Below are 21,787 nucleotides of genomic sequence, written 5' to 3'. Positions count from 1 at the left end.
AGCGGGGAACTGGGGGGCTGGCAGGCTCTGCCAGAGCCAAGGACTTGGCCCCAAGCCTTGACCGCGGTCTGAGCTGGTGGGATGGTGGCCCGGCGGGGTTGGGGGGGAGGCGGGGGATTGGGGGGGAGGCGGGCGGGGGGGCGGGTGGGGGGTTAGGGGGAGGCGGGCAGGGGAGGGTAGTTGCCCTGGGCCCCGCTCCTCTGGGACACTCCCACTCTTTGGCAGAAGAGGAGGGAAAAATAAAAACAGACAGGCCTTTGTGAGAGGAAAATACCGGCTCCAGCCACTGCATGCTGGGGCCCCGGGGGCGGTGCTCTGAGAAAGGGACCCTACTGCCAAGCATCAAACCCCACACCCACCCTGGGGATCTTGTCCTGGCGTCACATGCCTAGCCTTGTGCTCCTCACACGTGTCCTGCCTGTGCACCCGGGGGGCACGGTCCTCCTGCCGTGTCCCACGTCACTCACACTTTGGATCACGCCCCCCGCATCCTGCCACGTCTGCCGTATGAGGGACTCTGCACAGCTGGTCCCCGACTTGCAACGGTCCAACTTCATGATTTCCTGACTTTAGGATGGTGCGAAAGCAATACAAGTTCAGTAGAAATCGTACTTGGAGTTTTGATCTTTCCTGAGCCAGCGATGTTTCCCAGTCGGCCACACGATCCCAAGCGCAACAACCGGTAGGCTTACAACCATTCTGCACCCAGACAACCATTCTATTGTTCATTGACAGTACAGCATTCAATAAATTTCGTGGGACGACATTTAAAAAGAGTCTTCCTGTTAGATTTTGCCCAACTGTAGACTAGTGTAAGTGTTCTGAACACATATAAGGTAGGCTAGGCTATGAGGTATGAAGGTAAGATAGGAAAAGTGTATGACTGGAAAAGAGTATCAATGAAATGCATTGATAAACTTGAGATTTTTTCAGCATATTGGGATGCAACCCTATAGTGAGTCAAGAAAGACCTGTACCATCTATCTACGACATTTTCAACGTCACATCCACTGTCCTGAGGCCCGGACCCTGGAGAGCTGTGCCCTTAACCCTGTCCTGGCTCCATGCACTGTGTCCCTTGCTGCGTGACCCCCACGTGTGAAGGTCCAGGACAGGCTCCCAGCCCTACCCCGTTACCTCCACGACCATGACAAGCCACGCCCCTTCTCGGTGCCTCAGTTTCCCTGGCTATGAAACAGAAATGGTATTAACACTCACCCACTACGTGCTGTGGGGACTGAAGGAGACACAGCAATTCTGGGGCTGAGCCCAGTGTCTGAGACACAGCGAGTCTACCGGGTGTCTGCTGATTTGTGACGAGTCTTCCGGGTGTCAGTATCACATCGTGTGTGCTACCTGCCAGGCTCCCACGACCCCAGCACCTACCTCGCATCAGACACTCTATCACACTGCTGCTGCTACTGCTGCTGCTAAGTTGTTTCAGTCGTGTCTGACTCAGTGCGACCCCATAGACGGTGGCCCACCAGGCTCCCCCGGTCCCTGGGATTCTCCAGGCAAGAACACTGGAGTGGGTTGCCATTTCCTTCTCCAATGCATGAAACTGAAAAGTGAAAGTGAAGTCGCTCAGTCGTGTCCGACTCTTAGCGACCCCATGGACTGCAGCCCACCAGGCTCCTCCGTCCGGCTACAAGGAGGCTCTACCTCCCCCTCTAACAGGGGGAAAAATCAAAGGCTCAGAGGGGCGATAAGCTGCAGGAGGTCACACAGCCAGAAAAGGGTGAAGCTGGGAGTGGCACGCAGGTCCGTGCATCCTGAGAGACAGAAAGGAGACCACTGAGGGATTAGGGGGTGGGCGTGCAGCATGCCAGCAGGCAGGCACAGGCTCCTTTTAGGGGAGATAAGGGGTAATGAAAATGTGCTTGAACTGGACGTCTCGTGATGACTTTGGCGTAAGTCTGAAAGTTTACTAAAAATCACTGAATTAATTCAAACTGGTAGATTACACGTATGTAAGTTATCTGTCTACTTACTCCAGCAACTGATGTACTTCAGAAAGCCGGTTTGTTTGCTTAAAACCCATGTGCTTTCCAGGCACCACTCTGCCAAGACATTCAGCAAGAAAAGTGCTCTCTCTGTGAGTGGAGACGGCCAAGCAGTGGCTGAGCAGCCCCTCTGAGGCCCAGGGGCAAGCAGCCTTGGGCTCCCTGGTTCCCAGACACCTCCGCAGAGCAGGTGTGCAGCCGAATCACCCAGGGAGCTCCTGAGAACTCGGATTCCCAGGCCCCACGCCCAGCCTCGGAGTCTATAGCTACGGGTGGGGCTCAGGAACCTGGGATCTGAGTCTCGGCCCACACTGGGAACCACTCATCAACGCCCAGCACCTCTCACTCTGGGGGAAACTGAGGCCAGGCAGCGCCGGGGAGCTGCCAGCTCTGCCCATTGAGCTGGGGAGGGCCTGGGCGGGAATGGAGGTCCCTTCCTGGTTCCTTCTCTCCTTCCCTCCTCCGCCCACTCCATTCCTCCCCGGCCCCCAGCCTCCTGGTGACTCAGGGCTCTGAGTCATCCAGTGGCACCACAGAGGAAACTTCTTAGCCAAAACAATCCCCAAACAAAGCCTCCCAGATCTGGGGAACAGAATAGGCCCAGGAGGCTAAGCAAGGGAGGGGAGGAGAACACAGAGTGGAGCTGGACGCCTGGACCCCAAGCCCACTGAGCCCTCCACTGAGCTAGAGAGGGCGCTTCCCTGGCCCCCTGAGTAAACAGCACTCACTGCAGCACACAGAAGGCTCAAAATGGGCCAGACAGCATGGCCAGTCCTTCTCAGCTCTGTCTTGTTGACAATGCTTCCCAAGGCTAGCACATGCCCATTTTACAGATGGGGAAACAGAGGCTCAGAAAGGGTCAGCCCAAGGTGACACAGTTAAGAAGTGCAAAGCAGAGTCCGGAACCCAGGACCATCTGATTTCAAAGTCTGGCTCTCACTCCTACGCACCTTTTAAAAATACCTCCTGGGTAGCACAGCATGTAGACAGTGCCTCATCTACACGAGACAGGTGAATGGCCCAGGAGGGGCCCGACCACACAGGGCTTTCTCCCTCTTCTCCCTGTGTCAGGCTCTGCCTCAGGACTTCCTGGCCCCGTGGGGTATACACATGAGCTTGGGGGTTCCTCAGCAGCAGGAACACAAGGCAGGAAGCGCCCAGGGCCTAAAGAACCAGCCGGGAGGAGCACGGGAGCAGCAGGGCCATGGCGGGTGAACAGAGTGGGTGTTTGTCTCTGGGGAGCAGGGAGCCGGCAGACAGGGGGCAGGAACAGCAGAAGCAAAGGCTCAGAGGTGTGGCCCCCACAGCAGAATGCAAACGCTGGCTAGGCGGGCCTGGGGTGCCGACCAGTGGGCAAACACTGGAGCGGCCTGGCTGCGAGGGGTCCTGGCCTGCTCTGAGGCAGGGGAGGATCTTTTCAGCCCAGAGAGAACAGGCTTGGAGCCGGTTTCATCTCTGCACGGGGCCTGGCCAGCGGCTGAATAGGGAGTCCGCATGGGGAGCCCTGGAGTCCTTCTTTCAAGCAGGCTTTGGGGACAACCCTAGACCCCCAGCTACTCACCCACGGGTCAGAGTCGCCCCTGAGGGACTCTTCCTTCACCATGGCTGGGCTGGACAGAGGACAGGCGAGCCTCTCCCAACCACACCGACCTAATCGCATCGGCCTATAAATAGGGCCCTGTGGTTTGGTCTGAAATAGTTGTGCCAGGCCCAGCTCCACAGGCACCACCGGGGCACGCACGGTTCCGGAAATGGTCCTTCTCACTGACACGATTAAAACCCCAAACTTCCTCGGGAGACCGCTGCGCATGTTCTAACTCTCTCTCTTAAACATGAGGCGGTGGGCTGAGGGGAAGAGCCGCCCACCCACGGCAGATGACGGCAGTGGGCCTGTGACTGCTCTTCTGCTTTCTGCTCTCGGGGGACCCAGAGCAAGCCACTACCCCTCTCTGGGCCTCAGTTCCCCCAAATGTAAACTGGGAGGTTGAACATGGTATCACTGGGGCCCTTCCAGCCTGGATGCTCCCCAGAATTGCCTCGGGGTAACCCCTACCCTCAAATGCTCATGCCAGTGTTACCCCTTTCCCAGTTGACTTGGGGTTTTTTTTAAAGTTAATAACAACTGGCATTTAAAAATTAGAATTGCAATAAATACTTGAGTGAGGTCTAGGCCTGCCACTGAAAGGCTGGATGACCTTGGAAGGGTCACCGTCCCTCTCTGGGCCCCAGATTCCTCAATCATAAGATGAAGGTGCTGCTAGGTTGATGCGCAAGGTTCATGACTATTTTTAATTAATTAATACTTTTGTGTGTTTGTTTAGTATTTAAGAGAACCGGGATAGGCCAGCCTTGAGCTGAGTCCTGGGGCTAAAAGACAGCCGAGCCCTGGTCCAGACCCCGGTGGGGAAACGTAAAGGCTTTTCCAAACCACTCGGGGTCCCACTAGAGGCCTCTTTCAGGGCTTCCGGGGACACCTTGTTTCCAGTTCAAATTACAGATTTATGGTCACAGAGGGATGGATGATGACATGGACTCGGCCATTACCTACCAACAAGGAAGGAAGGATAACGAAGCCATCACCAGGTACCAGGCATGTGCTTAGGACTTCACGTCCCCATTATTAATCCTCAGCAACCCTACTGTCATTCCCATTTCACAGATGAGGAAACTGGGACTGAGGGGGGTGTGTCAAGGGGCACAGAGCAAGTCAGAGCTAGAGTAATGCTCGGACTTGTTGGCCTCTGGAGTTCAGGTTGTAACCAAACCCCAGTGAAACAACGGAGGAGGGCTGCCCAATGGGGGAACGAACCGACAGGACAGGAAAGAAACCAGCCCGGAGCGATTTACTGCGCGTGTAGGTGGGTGGGAGGGACGAGGCTGCGCCCAGTGACATTCGTTCTTTCCAACCCCCTCTGCATCCCACCAACTGACCTCACATCTCATTGCTCAAGCAACTCCTCAGCTCAAGACCTGCCGTGGCTCCTGGCATCCAGAGGGTCAGGACCCTGTACTCAAAGTCTCTTTAACCACTCTGCCCACTAGCTCCCAAACACAGAGGTACCCCCAGGGGGCTGAGCTTTCGCACGCGCACCTTCCTTGCCTGGACTTGCCTCCTTTGCTTCCCTTGCCAACCCCTCAGCAGAGCGCTAGACTCGGCGGGGAAGCCCTCTGAGGCTCCCGGGGCCCCAGGCAACAACCAGCAGGAGTCTGGATCTCCCAGGGCCCCCAGGTTTGATTCACCTCCGCTCTCCAATGCAGAAGCTCGACAATGAAAACACGCAAGCCCAGAGAATGCTGGAAAGGGCTCATTTCCAGGACTGCCGACACCAAGCCTCATCCTGAGGCGCAGTGTCAGGACGCCACGGTGTGGAAAAGCCAAAAATTACAGCCTCGGGGCTCCTCAGGGCGGGACTTGGCGACTGTCTCTTTCAAGGGTTCCAATCCTGAAATTGGGGCAAAACTCTCCCCTACTTTAAAACCTCCGTGCCTCCCCAGGGGTCTAGATAAAACTCCAAACCCTAACCAAGGCCCCCGAGGGCCCGCACAACGGAGGCGCCACCTGGTCTCCAGGCCCTTCTCCCTTCGCCGTGCTCTGTTCCCAGCTCCTTCCTCTCCCTCACACTGTCCCTCACTCACACTGTTCCTTCCATCTCTCTCCTTCATCTGTCCAGACAAGAGCCCATCACACCCGCCCAGTCCCATCTGCTCTCCTAACGCCGGTCCCTTCCTTCACAGCCGAAGAAGGGATGAGTTTGTTCTGTGTATAATGGATTCCGTAGGGCTTCCCTGGGGGCTTAGCGGTAAAGAATCCGCCTGCCAATGCAGGAGACCCGGGTTCGATCCCTAGTTTGGGAAGATCCCCTGGAGAAGGGAATGGCTATCCACTCCAGCATTCTGGCCTGAAGAATTCCATGGACAGAGGAGCCTGGCAGGCTACAGTCCTTGGAGTGGCAAAGAGTTGGACACGACTTAGCGACTAAACAACAATAACTTATATAAGACCCAAGACGGTAAGACCCACGAGGGTTGGGAAAATCTCATTCTTTGCTGATTCTCCAACCCCCAGCCCAGGGCCTAAATAAATACCTGTCAAATGAAGGCACACACGCATGAACAAATCAATGAGTGAATGAGCCTCTATGTCTTACCAGACAGGAAGTGGTCAGACTCCTGCTGAACATTTGAGGAAAAAAAAACAGGGCCCCAATTAGGGAGGCCGCAGAAGTAGGAGACAAAGTGAACGGTGCAGCCTGCCAGAAGCAAAAAGGAGAGAGAGAGAGCTTCCAGGAGGAGGAGGCACCCGGGGCTCCAGCGAGGTGGGGCATGAAGAGCTGAGGAAACACCAGGAGGCATGGACACGGAGGGGTCACTGGGGAGTGCGCGAGAGGCGGGGCCCAGCACAGGGACAGCAGGACAGGGTGAAGATGCAGAGAGCCCTCAGCTGACAGGTGCACAGCGGCTGCACACTTCTGCAGAAGTGGGAAAGCAGAAGATGGTTCCTGTGTCACTTGCCAAAGCATTCAGAGAATATAACCCTTTGTGGGGACACAACGCTCAGGCCATCGGGCTCTGGGAGTTGTCAAGGCTCTGAGTCTCAGACTCTAGAGCATCAGAGCCAGGGCGGCCCCTGCCGGTCCATCTGGGCAGCTGGGGGAGGCCCCTTCATCTCGTGCCCTTGGGAGGCGGCTGTTCCCCCTCTGTGGGAGTCCAGCATTGAGGCCGCAGCATCGGAAGGCCCTTGCATCTGGGCTTGGGGAAAGAGGAACAGCACCAACTGTGGTCGGCCTGTCACGTCACCGCCTGGAAGCCAGCCGGGCTGTGGGGATGAGTAAGCCCTGGAGGTTCTCGGCCCCTTCTCCTTTCGGCAGTCAAGGTCACCAGAGCAGTGTTTCCCAGTCTTTCCGCACAGTTACTATCAGAAACTCACTTCTCTCTGTTTCAACACGGGAAGCTGGGTTATCCCCCTAGCGATGATCCTTCCCCTTTTTCCAGCTCACAAAGCCCTTCGGCATCTGTGAGCTGATGCAGTCCGCACGACAACCTTGTTAGGTGGGTGGGGGAGACCAATGCACCCATTTCACAGGCAGAGAAACCGAGGCCTGAACTGGGACCTGAGCCAGGTCTCCTGCTTCTGGCCAGAGGACTCTGCATTCCGTGCCCTGCCTCTTCACCTCCTCCAGCGGGTCACCTGTGAATCTGATAGTCAGGTGGGCCCCGCCCTGCCGGCCGGCCCAGGTGAGTGTGACTCATGCACCTTCCCTGTGACTCACACTTCTCACTCCTCCTCCGGTCAACAAGCCCGGAGCCTTGGCAGCCGCACCCCAGCTTTTCTCACCCTTCCAAAGAATTCCTGCACCTCCTCCTCATGGGAGTCCACCCTCGGTGGGAGTCCACCCTCCAACCGAGGCGCTATCAGCAGCCCGGAGAGGGCAAGCACCTTCCTACCGTCACCCAGCGCAGGAGCAGCACAGCCGGGGGTGGGGGCCCAGGAGTCCTGGCACCCAGCCCACTTCTTGCCTCTTCCCCAAGGGATCACCCTTGCCTGGCCTCCCTCTCTAGGGAGGCTGAGGAGCAAATGAAGCAAGGGCAGAATGCTCTCTGAGCTTTACTAGAAAAACCCCAGGGACTGCCTTTGCACCATGTGTGCGCCCAGCGGCTGCTTCCCCAGGCCCATCCAGACCCCCCGGCAGCCAGGCTGGGTTTAGGAGGACCCAGCGGTGGCTGCACTGCTCTACCTACCTTGTGGGGCTGTGAGTGAAGAGGGCGGCTGCGTCGGAAGGGCTTGGCACCAAGGTGAAAGCGCGGCTCGGGGGCTTAGCAGCACCACCTGTAAAGAAAGGGCCAAGACTCCCAGGCTCAGGGGCTCAAGGTCATCTGGTCAGAGCCCATTTCATGCTCCTCCCCAGCCCCCACCACCCCCCATCCAGGGTCACATGCCCCTGCATGCACACCTCCAGCAGTGGGGCCCTCACTTCCTGCCAAGGCTGCAAACCTTCTATTCAAGAGTCCGGCTGGTTAAGAGCACTGTTGCTGGGATGTGCTGGAATTCTCTCTGCCCATGCCCCGTTACACGCTGGGCCTAACTCTACCCTCTGGGCTCACCCGGAGCAGGTCTGGCACCCCGTTTCCCAGTGGCCCCTCAGAGACTTGACGACGGTAACCCTGGGCCCCTCGAGTCTTCTACCCCTTTTGCTCCAGCTCTTCCTGAGATCAAGGTGTCTGGTTCCCTCCCCCGGCTTCCCTGATCTACTTTAAATGAACCCTGTCCCTACCGACAGCGCAAGACCCAGAATTAAACACTTGGATGAGCTCTCTTCAGGGCAGGGCAGCAGAACTCTCACCTCCATCATTCTAGACGCCATGCCTCTATTAATACAGCCAAAAATCCCATGAGCATTTAAAGTAACCCCATTGTATGACTGAATTCAGCTTATGGTCAGCTTCAGAACTGTGGCTTAAGATCGTGAAGTTAGACCAAAGGGCCCTTCATTTAACTAACATGTAACAATCAAGTTACGTCACCTTTCTGAGCCTCAGTTTCATTCTCTGTAAAACAGGAATTGTGGGGTAGGTGTTAGAACCTACCCCATGAGGTCATTGAGTGAGTGAGTGAATGAGTGAAAGTCGCTCAATCGTGTCTGAACTCTTATGAAGATCAAATGAGATAAAATATGTCAAGGATTTTGAATAATGTATGTGCTTACTCTACCACTTAACTCTCAGTCTGCTTCTAAAAAGTGTATCTTTCTCATGCTGTACTTATGCAGACTTCGGAGCCAAGCCTCTCACATGCCATATTCCCACCTCTATGCCTAGCGTTGCTCCACTGTTGCAAGACTGTATTACCATCATATGCTGATGAGTCTTTCTCTCCCATGAGACCATGGGCTCCGTGAGGTTGCTCTGCCTCTGAAGCCCAGGCCTGGCACGTGACCTGGCAAACAGGAGGACCCGTGGGTGTACGCTGAGTGACCAAACGCAGGGCCAGCCCACGCGCACCCAGAGTGGTTTGTGCAGCCCCAAGCTTTCAGCACCCACACTTTCAGAGACACCCGGGGTCTTCACCCTTAGTCACTCCCAGACTCCCAGTCAGCCACATTCAGGGAGCCGCTGAGCAAACTGGCTCCTGCCTGAACTGGAAAAGGGCTCTGCCCAAACCAGCTTCTCCAAGCCAGGCGGAGAGACTCCAAGATCCCAAAGGCAGCGGGGCCCTGCAGGCTCCCTGGATTAAGATGCGAGTGAACCCTATTCTTAGCTGACAGTAGACGGCCCAGACATCCCTGGGGCTTTCTACATCGTGAGCGGCACCAGTGCACAGCAAGAGATCCAGAAAGAGGCTGGGGGCTTATTTGGGCCCTGGGACCTGGAGTTAAGTGCCACCTTCGTGGGCTCCCTTCAAAGAGTTCCATATAAACTTCCCAGTTCCGTGGGGTAGATGAACACAGAGCTGCTGCCGCCAAGTCACTTCAGTCGTGTCCGACTCTGCGACCCCATAGACCGCAGCCCACCAGGCTCCGCCATCCCTGGGATTCTCCAGGCAAGAACACTGGAGTGGATTGCCATTTCCTTCTCCAACACAGAGCTGGGCTCCTGCAAATAATTAAGCAGTTCCCACTTTCCGTTAACTCCGTGAGGATGAACCTTTCAAATCCAGCCCCCTTCTCGACACACCTCCACATCTCACCCTCACCCTCTCTGGCGGTGCTGTAATTGTTCCCAAGGGCAACCTCTTTTACGCTCAAGGTTCCGCATCTCAGCATCAGCACCACCATCCCCCGTCTGGACGGACGCCGGGCATCCTCTTCAGCCACCCCGGCTCCGTCACTCTCGCCTCCCTACACCGCTGGTTCTACCCGAACGCGCCCACTGCTCCCCACCCCGACTGCCAACACGTTGGTCCAGGCCCCTCAGCCTCTTGCCTGGGAGGCTGCCATGCCTCCTACCCGTCCTCCCACTTCCTCCCACCCCGTCCTCCCACCCACTCCCTCCTCCCCTCCAGAGCAAGCCAGACCACGTTGCTCCTCTGCGCAGACTCAGCCATGACTCCCTGATGGCCCCCAGGTAAAACCCAACGTCCTCAGCGGCCCTTTAACCATGCGCGCCTTTTATGGTCTGCCCTCATCAGTCTTGAGCCTCAGCTCTCCCCAGTTCCCGTCTTCCACCCACACCCCTCCAAGCTCCAGCCAGAGGCAGCTGCACTGGCCCTTAAATCTGCCTATAATCTTTGCACAGACTGTCTCCTCTGTTCCCGAGCTCTCTTCCATCCCTGTTCTTTTCTCCTTCCGCTCATGATCAAGCCCAGGTTTCCTCCGAGAACTCACCTCTAACCCCCCCTTCCCCGTGAGGCTGAGCTCCTCTGAGCCTCGGCCCGTTTCCCTGCCACACTGTTACACTCTGTTTCCAAGTGTGCCTCCCCCCGTCAGACTAAGACCCGCTTCCCTGTATCCCAGAGTCTAGCCTAGGGCCACCACAGCTCAAGATTCAAGGAAGGCAGAAACTAGTAAATCACACGCATGTTCACGTGTGTGCACACGTGCGTAAACACTCATGCACAAACACGTTCTCAGAGACGGCAAAGGGCGCAGGTGCTGCCACCTATGGGCAAAAAGAGCATTACACGCTTTCCTGCGCTCTGGACGCCGGGAGCCGTCGAATTTCAGATTCACTGGTGTAGAACTGTTGTTATTGCTTAATCGCTAAGTGGTGTCCAACTCTGCGACCCCATGGACGCCAGGCTCCTTTGTCCCTGGGACTTCCCAGGCAAGAATAGTTAACCCCAGCTAACTCCAAGTCGGTCTGTTTTCCATTTTGGGCCTTAAGGCTGCCACAACTTAGAAACAAGGTCTGTAAACCAGCTTTGGTCACGGCCCGCATGCTGCATGGAGCCCTAAAGAGGGGTGTCTCCTTCCAGTAGTCACCATCCTTGCCTGGGGCTCCTGTGAAGCCTATTCGCTGGGTTAGATCTTAGAGCTGCCTGCCCATGGAAGGAGTGGGTAGAGAGCTTGCCATTAGTGAAGGTGTATAATCATCAGGAACCCCATCTGTTTGGATGGCTAAAAAGGAGCTTTCTGCCCTGCGGGGGTGAAGGGGTGAAGGAGAAGCGGAAACAGAGGTGTTTTTCTTCCAAAAGACTGTTTCCAGATCGCTGAGAGGACCCTCAGATTTGGGGTGTGTGTGTGTGTGAAGTTCCTTCAATCTTATCTGATTCTCTGCGACCCTATGGACTGCAGCCGGCCAGGCTCCTCTGTCCCTGAGACTTTCCAGGCAAGAACACTGGAGTGGGCTGCCATTTCCTGCTGCAGTCAGATTTGGGGAGGGTGTGTGCCCTGTCAGGCAACGCCAGAGGGTTCAAATGACACCAGCTGTCATTGGGCACCTACCCAGTGTAAATTCCTTACATACATCGTGTCTCATCCTCTCAACTCAGCGGGCAGCTGTCACAGTCCCCGTCTTGTGAAGGAAGAACACAAGTTCAGAGAGGTGAAGTGCTGTGCTCAGGGTCACACGGCTAAGGTGCCTGAGCAGCTGCCACCAAGTCAGGCCGCCTCCCCGACAGCTTGGTCTCACCAGACTTCAAGCTGGGCCTCTTGCTTACTAGACAAAAATATAGAGCTCCAGTTACTCTAGACCAGGGGTTAGCAAACTTTTACTGTGAAGTGCTAGGACTTCTCTGGGGGGTCCAGTGGTTAGGACTGTGTACTCTCACTGCAGGGGGCACAGGTTCGATCCCGAGTCAGGGAACTAAGATCCCACATGCCATGACCAACATTTTTAAAAGAGAGAAAGAGAGAGAAAAGAGCCAGATAGGAAATAGTTTAAACTTTGCAGCCACACACCCTGTTGCAGATTCTTCCTTGTTCAGTTTCGGATTTTCTTTTTTACAGTATTTTAAAAATGTAAAAACCATTTTTAGCTTGGAGGCATACAAAAACAGGCTGGGGCTTCCCCAGGGCTGTAGTTTGCAGCCTACAGCTGTAAGAGAATAATACGTATAACCTTAAGTATAAAAACTTCTGGTGGAAATGTTTTATGCCAAACACTAGGCCCTTCAGCTGTATTTCTCCCCCTTCAGATGACATCCTACTGAGTCACTCTCTCCTAAAGAAGAGCCCTGCCCTGCTCTGAAATTCAAGGGCTGTTCAGATTCTAGAAACATAACTGCGGACCAAATACAGTTCCGCTTAGTGCTATGAGATGACAGAAGCAAGTACAATGGGTAGAAAGAACCTCAAGGATAAGATATCAGGAGTTCTCGGCTCTAGTCTGGGCCTTGAACAAAGGATTTAGAATCTTACTAGGCTTCCCTGGTGGCTCAGCTGGTAGAGAACCCACCTGTGAATGCAGGAGACACAAGAGTCATGGGTTCGATCTCTGGGTCGGGAATATTCCCGAGAGAAGGTAATGGCAACCCGATCCAGTATTCTTGCCTGTAAAATTCCGCTGACAGAGGAGTCTGGCGGACTACAGTCCACGGGATTGCCGAGTTGGGAATAACAGCGCATGCGCGCACGCAGTCCACGGGCCTGAGGAGTTGGGTATAACCGAGCGCGTGCGCACACGCATGCCAGCTGTGGTCCCTGGACCCGCAGCATCTGCGTTAGCTGGGAGGGCATTAGAAGTGCAGACGGGGACTCCCTGGTGGTTCAGTGGTTAGAACTCTGTGCTCCCAATGTAGGGGGCACAGGTTCCATCCCTGGTTAGGGAAGATGCCACATGTTTCAAGGCCAAAAAAAAAAAAAAAGTAAGTGTCACGCCCCACTCCAGACATACTAAGCCAGAATCTGCATTTTCACAAAATTCCCAGGTGATTTGGGAGCACAGTAAGTTTGAGATGCTCTAAAACGTCTCTTACGTCCAGTCGCAACACTGTTGACAGAACCCTTCCCCTGAGGAGAGAAAAGGTCCAAAGGTCTTTTTTGGTGTTGTAAAAATAAGTCTCTGCCCTCACGCCTGCACTCTTTGTGACCCCATGGACTGTATAGTCCACCAGCCTCCTCTGTCCAAGGTATTCTCCTGGCAAAAATACTAGAGTGGGTTGCCATTTCCTCCTCCAAGGGATCTTCCCGACCCAGGGATCGAACCTGGGTCTCTTACGTCTCCTACACTGGCAGGCAGATTCTTTAACACCAGCGCCACCAGTGACCTCAAAAAACACCCCACTTCAGGACGCACACTCAAGAGACCAAGACCTGCCACTGAGGCTTGAAATTAAGCCTTCGACTGGTGGAAAAGTAAACCCAGGTGGACGAGAGGTGACAGTCCTCAATTCATAGTAGGAGAAACTGGCTCAAAAGGAAAATGACTTTCCCAGGACCACACTGCCAGGACAGACTCGGGGGCTGACCACGGCCCAGTTCCTTAATCTCCCCAGGCCTTGGGCTTTATGATCATTGAAATCGTTTTCATTTAGATGAGTACTTCTGAAATCTCACAAGTGGCGGAGCAGCAATCAGAGAACTTACTCTGAGCTTTAGGAAATTCACTTGCTCTCTCTGGGTCTGAGTATTCCCGGCCATGAAGTGAGGAGGTGGGACCAGGCAGCTTCTGAGGTCTAACTGTAAGGGTCGGAATCTGGAAAGGGCTTCTAGGTGAGGAGGCAGTCAGGAGAGGGGCCTTCTGCAGAGGGTGACCTCAGTCACACTGAAGTCTGGAAACAGAGGCAAGGACTTACATCCTGAACATGGAGGCGGCACGCTGACCGGGCCGCAGCTTAGGTCTGTGGCGAGTGCAAAGCAGAAACTGCGGTGCGAACCGGCTTCTCCCTGCCTCCTCTGCCCAGGATCTTAATCTTTAGCACTTGCTGATGCCGAACTGTGCAAATCTACAGGTATACCTCGATTTATTGCACTTCAGTTTACTGAGCTTCATCGAGACTACATTTTTCACAAACTGAAGGTTTGTGGCAATCTTTGAGCAAATGGTCTTGTGACATCATGTTTCCAATAGCATTTGCTTACTCTGTGTTTCTGCATCACATTTTGGGAATTCTTGCCATAGTCTGTTTAAACTTTTTCATGATTGTTGTATTTGTTATGGTGATTGGTCATCGGTAATCTATGCTGTTACTTCTGTGACTAGCTGAAGGCTCGGATGATGGGTAGCGTTTTTTAGCAATGCAGTGTTTTTGAGTTAAGGTACGTACCTTGATTTTTGAGACGGAACACTGTTGCACACTAAACAGGCGACAGCGTAGTGTCAACATGGCTTTTACACGCGCTGGAAAACCAAGAATTCTGTACGCCTTGCTTTATCGTGATAGTCACTTTACTGTGGCGATCCGGAATGGAAACCTCAGTATCTCTGAGTTATGCCTGTGTTTGCTAAATGAAGAAATGTTTCAGAAGAATGGTCCCTGAGCCTTCTAACAGCACAGTTAGGCTTTTGATAACCAGCCTCAGATGTTCCCCAAAGAAAGGCTGCTGGAAATACAAACTGCTACAACCTTTCAAGCATGGAAGTTTGGCAAAATGTAGCAAAAGCTGTAAATTTGTCATTTTTGACTCAACAGCTCCATTTCTTGGGCTCTCTTTTAGAAAACAATGAGAAAGGAATAATTTATGCACTAGAATGCTCATTGCAGCACTGTTTATCAGCAGCCTGAATGCCTAATAACAGACGATGTGAAGTGAATCACTCACATCATAGATACAATAATAGAGAGTAACAAAAAAAATCAGGTCAGCATTCATCATTTTAATAATAAAAATGTGAAACTTTTTTTTACAAATAGAATTCATTATTTTCTTTAATCCCCCAGTCTATTAGAATGAAAGATTTTAGATAAACATGCATTTATCCACTTAGAGTATACTTTTAAAACTCTTTAAAAAATTAAATTTAGAGTACTAAATAACATGAAAAAATATTTATGTTATAACATTTGGGAACAAAAATGCAGAAAGTCAGAACAGAAGATTACAAATGTGTTATGACCACAGTTCTGTCAGGGGTAAAAGAATATGTGCTGAAAATATTAGGAAGGAAATGCACCCAAATGTTAACACTGATTATCTTGTGTTGGCAGAATTATGGACATTCTTATTGTTTATACTATTTTTATTTTCTACATTTTCTATCATAATTACTATATTTATAAAAAAGAAAAAAAGTCATTGGAGGAGGGGAAAAAAAAAGACATATCCTGTGGGTATCCCACCCACAACACTCTGCCGCTCCTCCAAAATTAACCAGCATTTACTGAGTACCCACCAAGGGCCCAGCCCTGCCACAGCCACTATAGAAGGAAAATTAAGGGCCAAGCCCCACCCTGAAGGCTTACATATACCGTATATATATTATTTGTTTGCAAATAAACTGGGATCAAATGATATCCTTGCTGAAGTTGGAAAGAAGGCTGTTTGCTTAACCGGTTCAGCAGAATAAATAAATCCACCCCTACTGGCGTGGCACCTTCATCCCAGTTCCCTGAGAAGCTCCACGGCTCAAACTGCCCCTGGAGTCCCCCTTGGGAAGGGCACGTTTTAGGGACACGTTACAGCCAAGGAAGAAAACTGTTAATCCTGAGTCCAAAAATTGGGTGCAAGAGGTGCAGAGACGCACCCTCAGACAGAACCTGTGAGGCACCAGGACGCAGCAGGATGGGGCCTGGGAAAGAACCTATCTGGCTACGTGGTCCCTGGGGACCCCAGGCATGAGCGCTCACATCTCCAGACTTCAGCTTCCTCATCTGTAAAATGGGGCCCATAACAACCTCAGGGCTACTGTGAGGCTCAAAAAAGAGAAAGGAAGGCATTTCATTTCTCTGGGCTGAGCCTCAGTTTCCTTATCTGTAAAACTGAGTAAATATCTCCTCCCTAGTGGAGCTGTTAAAAAGATAAAACAAGATGGTAAAGACGAAAAGTGAACACAGTAAGAACGCCACCGACAGGGGTCCTCACCCTTACTGCTTGTAGAGCAGGGAATGGGATACATGCATGAATCCTAGGCCTCAACTGCCGTATCTGTAAAATGGGCAACCAACTGAATTCACAAAGACCCAATTTATGAACAGCAGCCGAATCTCCAGCTGATGCTGGTGCAAGTCACTCAAACAAGGGTGACTGCTGTGGGCTCACTTCATGCTTAGAGACGTGGGGGCCCCATGTCCCTGCAGTGGGCACAAAGCCCCCTGGCTCAGAGGCCGCCGGGGCTGGGAGGGCGTGACATTATTCTGTCCACCCGCCTAACGCCAGGGGACACGGGCCCAGCGGAAGGCACGGACTAGCTCAAGTCACCCAGTATTTTGCCAAATGGCAAAACCAGGACTCAAGCCCAGGCCTTCTGCTGTCCAGCCTTGCCCATCACACCCACCGCTGTTCTCTGCCCTGCCCTTAAATTGCTGATGTGGTCCTGGGCAGGGCAGGGGAGAGCAGGCAGCAACAGCAGGGGGTTGGGGGTGGGGAGGAAAAGCCAGAGAGCAGCAGGAACCCAGCCTGCCTGTGGTCTCCAAACTCGCAAACCACATCAGGCTGAAATATGACACATGCTCACTCGGTTGAAAGGGAGGAGATATTTTTACTTAACATCCCCCAGCTGCCTGAACACTGGTCTCTTTCTTTCCCTCCCCTACAAAGTACATAGCTCCTGGGACCAGGTTTTCCCTGCTTCTGCTGGCGTTTTCTCAGGAAATAACCATGGGGAGGGGAGGGCCGGGGAGAGAGATGTTGCCCATTCTTCCTGGCTTCCTCAGAAAGCTTTCCTGAGCGGGGGCTCCAGCAGTGAAAGGAGGCTGGGCCCCCAGTTAACTCTCTGAGTGAACCTGGGCAAGTCTCTGTCCTCTCAGAGCCGGGATTTCCTGAAATGGAGGAAAGATGGACCTACACTCTGAGTCCTGTAGGTAGTACAGAAAAGCATGAATTTAGAGAGTCCCTTGGACTGCAGGGTCATCCAACCAGTCCGTCCTAAAGGAGATCAGTCCTAGGTGTTCACTGGAAGGACTGATGCTGAAGCTGAAACTCCAGTACTTTGGCCACCTCATGCGAAGAGTTGACTCATTGGAAAAGACCCTGATGCTGGGAAAGATTGAGGGCAGGAGGAGAAGGGGACGACAGAGGATGAGATGGTTAGATGGCATCACTGACTTGATGGACATGGGTTTGGTGGACTCCGGGAGTTGGTGATGGACAGGGAGGCCTGGCATGCTGTGGTCCATGGGGTCGCAAAGAGTCGGACACGACTGAGCTACTGAACTGAACGAACAGTCCTGAGAGGCCCCTCCAGGCCTAAACTCCCCACGCCATGCATGCGGATCAGCACCCCTCCTCACAGCCCCAGCAAAACTCCACCTGCAGTTCTCATAACGTCAGGACTAGATGGCTTCGCCAGTAGAACATTTAAGGCAGTGATTAAGAGCTACCGCCCTACAGTCAGACCTCCGGAATCCTAGCACTGACACCTAACTGCCTCACAAGCCAAAGTACATTCCTTAGCCTCTCTGAGCCTCAGTTACGTCCTCTACAGAAGCAGATAACAGGACCTAACTCAGAGACATGATCGTGAAGAACCAACAAAGTAATTAACGCCCCAGCGCTTGGTTTACTAAAAGGTAGCTTTTTATCATGGAGACCAACATCTCCCCATTTCACAGATGAGGACACTGAGGCCCCGTGAGCCAGGACTTGCCCAAAGTCACTCAAAATAACTCAGATTACAGCTCCACTCCTAAGTCAGTGCATCTAACTTCTCTCAGTTCTGCCATCTCTAATAACTAATCCATGCTCAAAGACTGTAGATATGGGCTGTAAAGTTCTCTTGAAGAAAACCAGAGACCAGTGCCCCAGCAAGGGATGACAGAATATGCAGAAATCATCTCTATGACCTGACAGCTTCTCACCAGAGACCCAAGCTGCCGACATGAAGTGGGGAGAAGTGACCCTCCGGCACTGGATGGCTAAGAAGCGTGAAGGCATCCAGTATTCAGCTCTTGCTTGCGACAGTTCCACAGAACTGCACACATAGCTGTCCACAGGGCCACCTCTGGGGCAAGAAGGGGTTACAGGGATGAGGCTTACTCTATTCTCTAGGCTTGAATCTCTTTTTTTTTAGAGTTTATTTTCAATTGGAGGATAACTGCTTTACAATCTTGTGTTGTCTTTGCCAAACATCAACATGTATCACCCACAGGTACTCACATGCCCCTCCCTCCTGAACCTCCCTTCCACCTCCCACCCCATCCCACTCCTCCAGGTTGTCACAGAGCCCCAGATTTGACCTCCCTGTGTCATACAGCAAGGCTTGAATCTTTAACAATATTTCTTTGCTTTAAAAGTAAAGCTCAATACTGAAAATCTCAGAATAACTTGGCAACCTTGTCCAATAGCTGCAAGCCCACTACTTGCTTTTAGATAAAATTTGCTGCCAGTTCTGACGGGTTCTTCAGCTGGGATTCCAGAATCTGCCACTCTGGTCCATCCCATGGCCATTGGTCTGGTTCAGACCTGCACTCTCTTTCACTCGACCATCCAGTAGCCTCCTAAGGAATCCCTGTATCTTGAGTGAAAAGTAAAGGGAAGTCGCTCAGTCATGTCCGACTCTTTGCGACCCTATGGACTGTAGCCTACCAGGCTCTGAGAAGCCTCTCAAGAGTACTGGAGTGGGTGGCCATTTCCTTCTCTGGGGGATCTTCCCAACCCAGGGCTCGAACACGGGTCTCCGGCATTGCAGGCAGACGCTTTACTGTCTGAGCCACCAGGGAAGCCTTCAGTGCAGCCCCTTCCAAAGCATCTGCTACAAAGCCACCAGATTACTCAGAGTTTTGATCACTGCCCTCAGGCTAAAGTCCAAGCCCTTAGTTTACGATCTAGCTCCCTCTTGATTATGGTCTTCCCTGGTGGCTCAGATGGTAAAGCATCTGTCTACAATGCGGGAGACCTGGGTTCCATCACTGGGTCGGGAAGATCCGCTGGAGAAGGAAATGGCAATCCACTCCAGTACTATTGCCTGGAAAATCCCATGGACAGAGGAGCCTGGTAAGCTACACAGTCCATGGGGTCTCAAAGAGTCGGACACGACTGAGCGACTTCACTTTCCTTTCCTTTTCCTTTCCCTCTTGATTTACAGTCTCAACTCCCGCCACTCCACCTTTCCCTCATCTGCATCCTCGCCTTGTGGACTGCTCAGAAAGCCTCAGTGCCTTTGCACGAGCTGTGCCTGCTTCTCAGCATGTCTTACTGCCCATTGCCTTATCTCCTGGGAAACTTTTGCTCATTTCTGAGGTCTGGGTGGCCCAAACAGACTTAGTCACCCCTTTATAGGCTGAAGTTAATTCTCAGTATTGCAACTTTGTTCCGAACACTATAGATGAGACGCATCTTGAGGACAAATATCTTTGCCTTCCTCAAGGCTCTTGGGCCCTCGCAGGGCAAGACACTGAACACAGGCCCTGAAGAGTGCTGAATCAAGGAAGAAGGGAAGGAAGGAAACCCCTCCTGGGAGATGCCTGCTTTTCCAAATTGATGTCAGTCCCCAATAAAAAAGACTATGGAAAATTCTGGAGTAAAGTTCCTTTCCCTGATTCACACAGTAACTTTTTTTGCTGCGAAACTCACCCGGGTGCCAATTCAAGCTCCCCGGGCTGTTTATGATTTCCCTGGCATTTATAAATAGTGAGGCCTCAAAAAGGAAAATGGAGTTTCAGGGGAACTGGAAGCTGCCGTTCCCCCTCCCAACCTTCCTCCTCCATTCCAGGCCTCTTCCCCTTAATTAACATCCCCAAGAAACGCCAACCAGCACTCCAGAGTGTGAGTATGTCTTGGAGGGGGGTGTGTGTGTGTGTGTGTGTGTGTAGTGCTCAGTTTCTTAGTGAATGGAACTCGAGGCTCAAGAAGAGTCTAAAGCCCCAGGAGCTAGAAGTCAGCCAAGTGCGAATGGCACTGAGTCCCAGGCCGGCCCCTTCCTCACTGTGTATCAGCCGCTCACCAGCTCTCAGGGCCCTGCAGCTTTCTCAACTGTGGAACCAGGCTGGTGAGATTCCATCAAGCTGTGGTTACTGTAAAGCGCAGTGCAGCAAGAGTTCATAGGGCTCTGGTCAGAAACACGGTCCTGGGAGAGCAGGACCCGCAGGGTTAGCCTCAGAAAAGTCCCCAGAGGCCCCGGCTTCCAGGAAAAGCCGAAAAGCAGTCACCCACAGGGCACCCTGATTTTCCCCTGCTCTCCTGAGTTCTGGGTGTCATAAAGCTGTCCTCCCTGTTTTGAGTTAGATGTGAGGGCGGAATAAAGGGCGGATGTCTGGGTGTCTGAGGCCGAAGCTCCCTGCAGCCCCGCCAGCCTCCTCGGCCCGGGGCCTTGCTTTCGGCCACTGCGGAGAGCAGCCGGGCTGCGCTGGGCCAGGGGACACGCAGTTATCAGATTCTGAGGCGTGTGGACCCAAGCAGAGATGGGGACCCCAGGGAGAAAGTCTGGTTCCAATCCCTGTCCGCACCTCAAAGAAGTTTCCGTGTGAGTCAGGGAAGGGCCCGTGCTCTGCAGGGCGGAGGGACGGACAGCGCCGACAGGTAGCAGCGGCAAGCCGATCCCAGACCAGTAAGAGGAAGAACTTCCTAATAGTGCTGGGCCCAGAAAGGGGAAGGAGGTGGGGGTGGGGGCTCCTCATCTCCAGGGGAGCGCAGGCAGAGGCATTACTCCTGGAGATGCGCGAGGCAGACTCCCCGGCGGAGTCGCCGCCCAGACCTCTGCAAGCCTGAGACCACCTACGGGCGAGTGCGGGGCTGACCCCGGGCCCACGCACCCCACCGGCGCTAAGTGGGTCAAAGTCAGCTCGAGTGCACCACGGGGCCTGTGGGTGGAGGCCTGAATCCCCTCACTCCCCACCCGAGCCCCCCAGCTCTCCCCGACCCCCGGAAGACCCGCAAGGTGGGGGGAAGGGGGGCCCTTTTTCCGCGATGCCCCGGCTGCTGGGCCGAGCTCCAGGCGCGGGCGAGCTCGGCCCGCGCGCGGAGGGAGAAAGGACCCAGAAGCCCGGGATCCCCGGGCGTCCCGGGGTCGTGGTCGCTCCCCTCGCCTACCTGCGGCTGCGGCGCTGGCGACGGCTGCTGCTGGGTCCAGCTGTGCTCAGCTGGCTGCGGGCGGCGGGGCTGGGGCGGGCAGGGCGCGGGCGGGGCGGGCAGGGCGCGGGCGGGGGCCGCCCTCGGGGCGGGGCCGCCGGGCGGCGCGGGGGAGGAGCGCCGGCCCCGCCCACAGGCGGCCGGGAGCACGGCGACTCTGGCTCCGGACCCGCCTCGGTGTGCCCTTTGCCTAAGGAAAGGATCGAGCTACCTGCTTCACATGGGAGGAAACTGAGGCCCGCAGCACCGCGGGGGGGTCGACAGGAGCCTGGGGAGAGGGGAGGAGACTCGGGGGGCGCCTGGAGCTGGGCTGGGGCCAAAGAGCTCAGTTGGGATGGGCAGCCTGCGGGGTGAGATTCAGCTCCGGGGCGGTCGGGCTCCAGGAGGCAAAGCCCTCAGAAGATGACCTGGGCAGTCCACAAAAGCAGAATAGGAGTGTGGGCAGCAGCGAGAGACCCTGAAGGGAACAAAGGAGCAGAATGAGGCCTGGTTGCCTTCAGGAACGAGAAATACACGAAATGCCAAAGCGCATCCCTGTCCTTAAAATGTTAAGCTGGGGCTTTGGAGTCAGACCACCTGGGCTTGACCCCCTGACCTACTAGTCCTGAAACGTTGGACAAGTGACCTAAGGTATCAAAGTGCCAATTTCCTTATCTGTAAAATGGGCATCATAATTTCATCTTCATGCGTCTGTTGGGAAGACTTAATGAAAGAAAGTCTTAACACCATATCAAGTGCTGTGAG

The 21,787-nt window shown here is 53.8% G+C and overlaps 1 protein-coding gene across 2 annotated transcripts in view; it reads right to left on the bottom strand.

The window, feature by feature from the left end:
* GSN (gelsolin) overlaps positions 1–21,092 on the bottom strand; it is a 60,796-nt gene extending 39,704 nt beyond the window's left edge. For both annotated transcript variants that reach the window (XM_070795408.1, XM_019966855.2), the window contains exons 1-2: positions 21,005–21,092; positions 7,743–7,830 (exon numbers count right to left, since the gene is read on the bottom strand). The gene's annotated coding sequence lies outside the window, so the exon portion shown is untranslated. The remainder of the gene's footprint in view (positions 1–7,742; positions 7,831–21,004) is intronic.
* Between the last annotated feature and the right edge of the window lie 695 nt (positions 21,093–21,787).

Source organism: Bos indicus, chromosome 8 (assembly GCF_029378745.1).
Source record: "Bos indicus isolate NIAB-ARS_2022 breed Sahiwal x Tharparkar chromosome 8, NIAB-ARS_B.indTharparkar_mat_pri_1.0, whole genome shotgun sequence".
NCBI classification, from domain to species: Eukaryota; Metazoa; Chordata; class Mammalia; order Artiodactyla; family Bovidae; genus Bos; species Bos indicus.
This window is presented reverse-complemented; position numbering and strand designations above follow the sequence as displayed.